Raw genomic sequence first — 9,497 nt, forward strand, 5'->3', positions numbered from 1 at the left:
GGACAGGGCCCCGAGATCAGTCCTGTGGCCTCGTTGGGAGATGCAGTGCCGAAGGCAGCTCTTGCGTGGCTCTTGAAGCCCTGGCCAGGCTTTGGGCACATCCAGGAGGAGGCTGAGCCCAGCTGTGCCTGCAGTGGGAGTTGCGTGAGCCCGTTCATTGCCCGCAACTGTGTGACCTGGGCCCTGTCCCGGCATGGCCAGAGCCTCTTTGCCTGATGGTGGACACACTCGTGGGAATTCCCAGTTCTCCAGGGCTGGGCTGTGACAGGGGATTCCCAGCTGCTGTGTGGCTATGGAGGGTGAGGAAGCCTCAGAGTCCCTGGTGTTGGACCTCAGTCCCTGTAGGTGATCTTGGGTAGCAGTGCTGAGGGACACTGCTGAGCTTCTCCTTGGGGGTTCTCTGCTGCTTTGAGTAGGGAGATGCACATTTCCATATAGCTCAGGATTGCTTGGGCAAACGAACGGAGCCCTGGAAGGTCCTTGAATGTGTGGGGTTTTTCTCTAGTCCTGGCTTAGAGTAACCTTCTGTCCTAAAGGGATCGAGCAGCACTTGCTGCTGCTGGGAGACTTCAGTTCCTTTCCTTCCAAATGTTTGGAATGCTCTGTAGCTGATGTGCTGCTATCAACATGTGCAAGGTTCCTGTCTTTGCAGCATATTTTATCGTATTCCCCGTGAGATTGAATGTCCCTGCAGTGATTTGTGACCTGCTGAAATGTTAAAGCCAAGCGAGTGATAAGCTCATTGTTTTTCCAAATGTGTCCTTTTACCTCTGTTTTGCCTCCCCATTAATAGTAAAATAAGGCCATTCTCCCTGTTGGTGTCTGTGTCCATTCTCCTGCCACTGTGGACTGGAAAAACACTCGGTCACTGGTCACTGCCTGGAGTGGTGCAAGGAGAGATCCCAGGGCAGCCACCAAGTCTCCACTTGCTCCTTTTCCCTGGTGAGCTCCTTGGGGTGAGTGCAGTGATCCCTGAGGATGGAGAAGGGCTTGGAATGAGGGAAAAGACTTGGAGAAACCATTTTCCAGAAGGATGTGAGCCTGAAGGTTTGTCCGTTATCTGGTGCTTTTGTCCATCTCATGTGTTTTCTGTTTTTAATGATTGTTTAAGTTCGAGGACACTAATTTCAAAATGAAGAGGGCATTTCTAGGGCATATTTTTTTATGATTTTTATGCCTTTTTGTTTTGTGGAAAGAATTAATTTTGTTTTCATGTTTTGTCCTTCAGGACGTGCAGAAGCTCAGTTGACCCTCCCACACCGAGCAGTGCCAGTGCACAGCAGTGAAATGCATCAGTTGTTGTCTGAATGGATTAAACCTGTTGGTGCTGCTGTTGGTTCACTGTGAGGATTTGTTGTTCCTATGCACTTGGGGGGCTTTGGCCACGCTCGGGGGGATGTAAAATAAGCACTGGGGGCTGCTCTGGATATGTGTGCTCTGGACATGAGCACTGGGTTTGGCAGCAAGGCTGAAGGGTTTGTGAGAGCAGAGCAGGGAATGGACAAGTCAGCTCCAGCAGGGTGAGGTATATCTGCTTCTGCTTCCAGAAGCTTGTAATTTGTGGAAATTTTAAAGCCTGTGGCTGTAATTAGTAGTAATAATAGTGCCCTCTTTTATCTCTTAAGGTCCCTGGCCAACATGGAACAAGAACTGACCCAGAACTTGTTGGTGCCCTGGTAGAGAGAGAAGTAGCAAATGGTATTGAGAGAATTTCTGTGGGGATATGTGAGATCCTGGTGTTCCTGTGAGCTTAAGAAATGATCTGCAATGAAAAATATATTTTTTTTTTTTCTACAGGAGAATCTGATGTGGAACACGTGACCCAGATGACTTGATGTGACTTCTTGAAACCTTGAAATAAGGTGGTATTAATCTTTTTGGATAGAAGCAAAGCATTTGCAAGCACTTGGCAGAAGCCTATGAAAGGTAAGTGACGGGCTAAGGACACGAGCAGGAAAACATCTGGGGCTGTGATTTGATTTCACAGAGGGTTATGGATTCCTGTCTCAAATGTCCATATGGCAGTGGAGCTGGATCTATATGCCCCAGTGGAGAGGCAGGGTTGTCCTGTGTTCCTGGCTTTCTAGAGGCTGGAGTGTTGCCCAAGGAAGAGCATCCTGGTTTTGCTGCTGTGTTCAGGCACCAGCAGCCAGGAGTTGTTTGGTGCCTCGTTCCAGAAGCAGCAGGAACCTGGATTTCTGTCTCTAGGATTGTCTTGCTGTCCAAGGCTAAAGGTGAGTAGCAAGGCAGCTCTGGGAGCTCTTGGAAGTCAGGAGTGCCTGGTCTCTCATCTCCAGGTGCTGCTCAGGTAATTGCTCAGGTGTTCACTTAATGGTTCTTTGATGGCTTTGGACTTTCTGGTTGGAAGAAAAAGGGTCCTTTCCAGTCTCTGCCTTCTGTAATTCTGGGATCAGCCATTACTCTTTTCAGGCAGGCTAGATAGCCTCAGGAGTGGGCAGAGGAAGTGCTACCTGAAGTGTGGTTCCACAGGAGAGGGGAACAAGCTTTCTGCAGAGGTTCAAATGGCTTGTGACTTACAGAAGCACTGAGGTCTGAACAAGAGTCTTGAGCCAAAGCTGTCAGTGGCCTATTTTGGTACTGGACAGTCTTGATGGGGCCATTAAATCCAGTTTTTCCAAGAGCCTTTTCAGCGTATCTTTAGTGTATCTATCTTGACTGCCAGATTTCTACAAGAGAGGCCTCCTTGAGTTTGTCATGTGAGCAAAGGGTCCTTCACACAGTGGCTTTTCTGCATTGCACATTTAGTTACAGTCTCCACTCTGGAGGGAATTTTCATTTGGAGCCAGTTACTGCCTTTCTTAAAAGATTTGTTACATGGTCAGAGACTAAGCTTACCCTTAGAAGCACACCGTGACTGACAAGGCTATCTGTGGAGCATGTGCTATGTCCAGAGAGGATTCACTGACAGCTACTTGGGTTGTAGGAAGACAGCTGGTGACAGCTGGCAAGTTTATCCTTTTATCATCCTGGCCGTCAGTGCTCCTGTTCTTCCTTTAGTTCTGTTTCTTTGCATATCAGTTCTTCAGCTGTGCTGATGAAGTGCAGAGGATGAGTTTGCTCACTTTATTTCAGCCTCTCATAGATTCTAGTCCCATTAATGGGCCTGCCTGGCACAGACGAGAGGAGAGTTTGGTTAGGGTTTTTTTTGTCTTTTTTCTTGCCCCTCATCCTTTTGTAATTTGATTGATAGCAGGTAATTCTTCAGCTCAGTCTTTGCTCCTGATGCTACAGTGTCATGCTTGCTAGGGGAAGCTGCATGTAATGAATGCACATTGCATTCAGCTGTCAGGAGTAATTTTCCATCTGTCCATCTGTGGCACAAAATTAGAAGGCAGTCCTTCCAGCATGCGACTCTGCCCTGTATTTCCCCCAACCAAGGTATTCAGTCCACAAGTTACCAGTTTTGTCATCTTCTCTCCTTTCTGCCAACAAAATACACATGAAAAAAGAACTGCCTGTAGGCCATAAAAGTGTACTTGCAAGTCATAATCAAAAGCTGAGCTTCCTGGTCTTTTCACAACTTTCTCGCTAAACTCGTTGGCTTCAATGGCTCTCAGTTCTCTGTGAGAGAAGGAACCTATTAAAAGCCACACGGAAACATTAGCTAGCGAAGGCAGAAAAGCCTTTGCTACCCTCGGCCGCAGGTTTTGTTAACCCCTCCAAGCTGCAACCAGCATTACCGCATTTTGTGTGCCCCTGGTGTAAGACAGCCCCTTGTAGGTCATAAATCACCACGGGTGTCATCACAGAACAACCTTGCTGGGCCCGTTATTGTTATTAGGTCTAGAAAGATGAGTTGCTGACCTTTACCGAGCGCTATTTCTGTTGACTGCTAAAAACCTTCGGAACAAATCAGAACAAAGTTGCGTGTTCCTTGGCCGTGTGAGCCAGGCTCTAACTGCCTGTGAGCTTTCTGAATGTTAGCAAATCTTCAATGATCTCTCAAATGAGGGCCTAGTTTACTTTGCATATACTCTAAAGAAAGGTATGCTTCAGGTCCAGACTACCGGTACTAAATACTACCGGTTATTCCCATTGACACAGCTTCTGATTTGTCAATGGGAATAACACAACGGGAAAGCAAGCTCCCATGTAGAAAGAGGCATACCGCTGTTACCCATGACACAAACTGCCCACTGTTGGTGTGGGCAGACCAGTGCTGGTCTATGCCATAAAGAAGCTCATTAGGAATACAGTAGGGTGAGAACCTAGGCTTTGTATATTCCACAGGTTTCAGGATAACACTTGTCAAATGCCTCCTGTTCTGCCGTGCATCTCAATGCTTCTGATTATTACTTGCAAAGTTATTTTGCAGCAAAGCTTCCAACCTGTACCAAGCAGTACAGGATATACGGGTAAAGGAACTGCCGTAATTGTGCAAATTATGGAAGGAAATGCCACCTTTCTAAACCTGTTGTGAGGAATGGTGGCAGGAGGATTCTGGAGGGATTTGATGCTGATGTTCATGGGAAAGTTTTGAACCAGAAGCTTATGAAAGGTCCCCATATTTTCTCTCATTTTAGGGTTGAAGTATGAGGAAGTTGTATTGGCTTCAATCTGTCAGGGAAGTCCTAAATATTTCTTTGCTTACGGACATAGCTTAAGGTGCTGAGAGATGCAGTTGGCTAGGTGCACTGCCTCGGCTGTCGGGACACTCAGGGAAGCAGCGGAGAGGCAAAGCTTAGGCCTGGCGCTAGAAAGCCAGATGAGAACTGTACGAAGCAGAGTTCTTACTCAGCAGTTTAACCACTTGGTGCTGTAGACTAGTGAGTTACAGCACTCAGGAAATGCCTCTGTTTCTGTCCTGTCTATAAAGACAGGAAAAAAGTCTTTGCTTTCTTAAGGAACTTAGTGATGCCCCTTCCGCTTGCAATAAGAAGTATATGCATCAAAGAAATTGATTATGAGCTTGGCTCTATATTAAAAGAGTTGAAGCCAAACCGTTGAGCCCACTGCTGCTCTCCACATCTGTGTTCATTGCTCTGATAATGAATAACAGTTGGGATAAAATATTTTTGATGAAGCAAAACACAAGTGTTTTCCTCTGCCTCTTTTTGTGAATGTTCTTGTAAGCCTACATATAGATCACCTTCCTTTGTTGTTTATTTTCTGGCACACAAGGGAGGAAAAAAAATCCGGTACTTGGTACGGGCACTCTTCAAAATTAAGACCAAGGCCTGCATTCTGATTTTAGGGCGATAACAGTAAATATCAAGTAACTGCATGAATTGAAAGAATAATTTCACATTAATAATAATATTATAGCTGAGATTGAAATTTGCCCTGTTAACTTTTAAATTACCAGCATGTGCATATTTACCTCAATTAGGAGCTTCAGATCATTCCTTCTGTTAAGCTTAATGCAAGGTCAGGGTTCTATCTGCAGTAGAAGTTTTTCCCAACCCTTTAGAAGCTGTACCGGGATCATTACGTGGCTGCCCTTGGCAAATGTCTGACTGTATTGTCAATTGCTATGTCCGGTCAGCCATACGATGAACGTTACCTGTGTTACGTGGGCCAAAATGCCACAGCAGAAGCCAAGGGCTACAGGTCTCCTGTTGAAGGAAGGAAGCTGGCTGCTCTCTGTTTGGCACAGTATCAATTTTATATGGGTTTGTGACAGACTGTAAACATGTTTTAACGCTTGGGATCTCCCTCCTAAAAGGAGGCATAATGGAATTTGTTTGCTATAGAACAAGAGAGTGGGACAGATTGTAGCAAGTGGGAAGAATAACAAGTTGGAAAAACAGACCATTCAGGAAAAAGTGAATCCCAGTCAGGAAAAGACAGACATACCGGTCAGGCCTCTATCAAGCTGTGGGAGTTTTACGTGGTACACAGGAATGTGTTGGAGTATTTAGGAAGGGTGCTTGAGGAGATCATCAACGATCATTATCATGACAGGAAAGCCATCACCTAGCCCTGGCCCGATAAATGTCAAATAGCCCTGATGAACTCTGTAACACAATGCAAAGTGAAATAGTGGGGTACCTAGCAGAAGATTACACTGGAGGAATGAGAAAAACGTCCTGCTACTGGTCTTTTGGCATTCCCGAATGTCTCCAGATGCTTGGTAATGTTGTTTCTTAGAATGAGAACTGTAGTTAGCTGGTGTGGGGACGCTTTGGCGGGAGTTTTGTACGTCTTTTGGCAACTCCACAGGGTAAACAACCCAGCCATGAAAACATGCAGCAATATCCCAGCTGGACAATGCCGGGGTGCTGTTGCCTTCCCATAGCATAGTGTTGGGCAATCCTACTCCTTTCAAATGCAAAACCCAAAAGTGAATTAATACAATAGTAGGTTTTGATCCTCCTAATAATAGATTTGCTCGAGAGATACTTAGCCTGTGAATCACTCTCACAGCGCACCAGATCCCCATAAGTTTTGCAGTTGCTTCTCCTTTTTGCCCCCCTCTGCCCCGGTCTCAGAATTTCAAGTGGTATCACCTCTTTCCAGATGGGGTAAGCTGAGTGCTGTGCAAAATAATAAACCACATTGTAAGATGCTGTGCTTGGTGAAGCAAGTGCTAAGGAGGAGGTGTGAATAAGGAACTGGTCTGGGTGAAGTGACTGTAGATTTTTTTTCCACTTCTTCTGCAGTAGAGAGCTTTGAGACAGGTGCTGACAAAAAAAGTCCTACTGCTGAGGCCTTCCCCTTGGCTGGCAGTTTTGTGTAAGCTGGAGCTATCCCAGAGTATCGGGTTGCTTTATGCCATGAAAAGCTAGAACTCTGATCTGGAAAGAATTGGAACAGCCTGTGGAACGCTGTCAGACACACGATCGGATAGTGATTGCTAAGGAGAGGATGACCAGGTCTCAGATACCCGAGATCAGTATTGAGAAAACAAAGTTTGCAGCCATGGCAGCGGCTGTTGTCTCTTAAATGTTACCCTTTACAGGGCTTGGCATCCTTAGGTATAACGGAGATCGTTAGTCCTTCTTGTGGTGAGCGAGCAGGGCCAAAGGAGCTGAATACCTTGCACAAATCAGGGAATGGCTTCTCCTATTGCTGCCTTTGGATGTATGCGATTGCACGTACATCTGCGGACACGTGCCTTGTGCACACTCTGTTGCCTTCTGCCACCGTGATCTCAATGTTACGATAATTCCTGCTATGAGTAAAAAGACACAGAAAAGTTGCCTGTCAGCTATAAGAAGCAACAAAATTTGATTTGCTTGGCTCTGCTAGACCTAACTGAGAATAGGTTGGAAACTTTTTTTCAAAACACCTTTTATCAGAAAGCTGAATTTTCTACTAGATAGTTATTCTGTGATGAAGTGTAAGTTTTCTTTAGTAATTGAAAATATTGTAAAAATGGAAATATTTACCATCCAGGAAGAGTATTTTCCAAAGAATTACACTATTAGGACTATGAGCTGCCAAGATCAATAAACACACACACATATATGTATTTTTAGATAAGGTTGTATATGCTAAGAAATTGCCTGTGAGCTAATGGTAATTGAATTATGTTATTATTGCTTTAGGGTTTTACCCATACTGACTAGGGCAGAACTACAACTTTCCCTGCATATTCCAGGTTTATAGGCTTAGCTACTTGCTGCTGCAAGAGAACTACTATTGCCAACTGTTTAATTTTACCAAAGAAGTTGTAGCTATTTGACATAGAGGGCTGACAGATATAGGCTACTTGATGACACAAATGTCTTTAAAGTATTTCTCAGATTCCTTTTTTCTGTGAGGCTTTTTTTTTGTCTTGTGCTGCAGTAAAGAATATGCTTGAAAGCATTCTGCATCGTGGCTCTGGCTAGTTTGGCAGAAATGTGTCTCTTCCCACATGCACACAGATTGGATCTGCCAGACGACTTGGCAGCTCAATACTAATGCCCATCGAATTGCAGCCTAGTATGGGAAACGTTTAAGTGTGAACATGCCGGTTATGAGTTTCTGCGCTTTCATGGGCAGCAACTTGGCGGTTTGTCTAAGGGTGTATGTGCGTGCATTTCTGTCTCTATGCCCTCAAAGACCTTTCTCTTTTACTTTTGCCCCCGAGTTCCCGCGAAAGAGACAGCCTGTGCATACTTTCACATGGTCATCGACCAAGCAACTTGGGAAGGCTCTGGTACTAACCGCTCCTCCCCTCGTTCTGTCTCTCTCCTATTCCTTTCCGACCCACATCTCCCACTTCTTCCTTCACCCAGCCCGGCGCTGGCGCCCGCTTCGTGCCGTCTCGCTCCCGCAGCCCCACACCGCAGCCCGCAGCGCCCGGCCCTCTCGGGCCCTAAAGTCCCTGGGCAGCTGTGAATGAGCCCGTGGCCCCGCCCCTTCTCCCGGCTTGTTCCACCATTGCCTCCCCAAATTCCATCTCCCCCTCTGAAGGAGTGAACGCGGAGCGGGGCGGACCTTGCAGCCGCGCCACTCGCGCCGCTTCTGTGCCTCCTGCGCCCCAGGAGAGCGGGCCGTGCCCGGCGGCGCCGGGGGCCGGGTCAGGGCCGCCAGGAGGCACAGGGAGCTCTCGAAGAGAAGGACAGGCGGCGGCGAGCGGGGAGACGATCAGGCTTCCGCCGCTGGCCGCTCCCGAGCCCCTCCGTCCTTGCCCGCGTAGCCTGCGGCCCGTGGACACCATGGCCGGCGAGATCGAGGATCTGAACAGCCGGGAGGCTCAGACCGTCTGTGACGGCCTGGGACGCTATGAGGACACGCTGCGGGGCGCCGTCCGGGACATCCATGTGGACATCCAGCTGTTCAAGCAGGGGGTAGGCCGGCAGGTGGAGGAGGTGCTGCGCCTCGCCAGCCCCCTGGCACATGCTGTCTCTGAGCTGCAGCAGGAGAACCTGCGCCTGCGGGTACAGCTGGAGCGCCTGTCTCGGCAGGTGGAGGCCCTGGGCCAGTCGGCGGGGCTGCCGCAGGACTGGGTGAACGAGGCGGCCGTGGGGCCCGGCTCGCCGGAGCAAGGTTCGGCCGACGACACATTCTCCAGTCGTGCCAAGCTAGCGGTCGCTGGCCAGAGCCAAGTAAGCGGCCTGGGAGACGGCAGGAGGGAGGGCCAAGGGCATGCATAAGAGGATACTTCACGACTGTTGCCAGACTGCGTTGGCACGGGGTAACGTTTAAGGACACGGAGTTCCTCTTCTGCGACGCGGGGTCAGTGGTAGCTAAACTCGCACAGACGTAGTCAGTCATTCCTCCCAGTGATAAAACTTCCTGCAGTGTAACAGAACGTTGTAACGTGTGGCGCATAGAAACACCACTTAGTGGAAAGCTCATCTGGTACTGAGATGTTTTATGTAATCCTTTTTCAGTGTCTGTCTCTGCGAGAAGAGTTGAGAGTTCCTGTGCAAACCTTGATGCCAGGAGAGTACTACCGGACAGTACGCTGTGATTTGGGCACATAAAACCGGGGTACCAGAGACTTGGCTTTCACAGATGACAGCTTGTTTAGACAGCTTGTTTAGGTCCTCTTGGTTAAGCATGTCTTGAGGGGGGTTTAAGACTGTTGAAGCTTAAAAAAC

The 9,497-nt window shown here is 47.7% G+C and overlaps 1 long non-coding RNA gene across 1 annotated transcript; it reads left to right on the forward strand.

The window, feature by feature from the left end:
* Positions 1–896: 896 nt before the first annotated feature.
* On the forward strand, positions 897–2,193 carry LOC310923812. The gene is made up of 3 exons (XR_014592696.1): positions 897–1,343; positions 1,626–1,698; positions 1,798–2,193. It is a non-coding gene; the product is annotated as an uncharacterized lncRNA (long non-coding RNA).
* Positions 2,194–9,497: the final 7,304 nt, after the last annotated feature.

This window comes from Zosterops lateralis (genome assembly GCF_965231275.1).
Source record: "Zosterops lateralis genome assembly, contig: HAP1_HAP1_SCAFFOLD_357, whole genome shotgun sequence".
Classification (NCBI taxonomy): Eukaryota; Metazoa; Chordata; class Aves; order Passeriformes; family Zosteropidae; genus Zosterops; species Zosterops lateralis.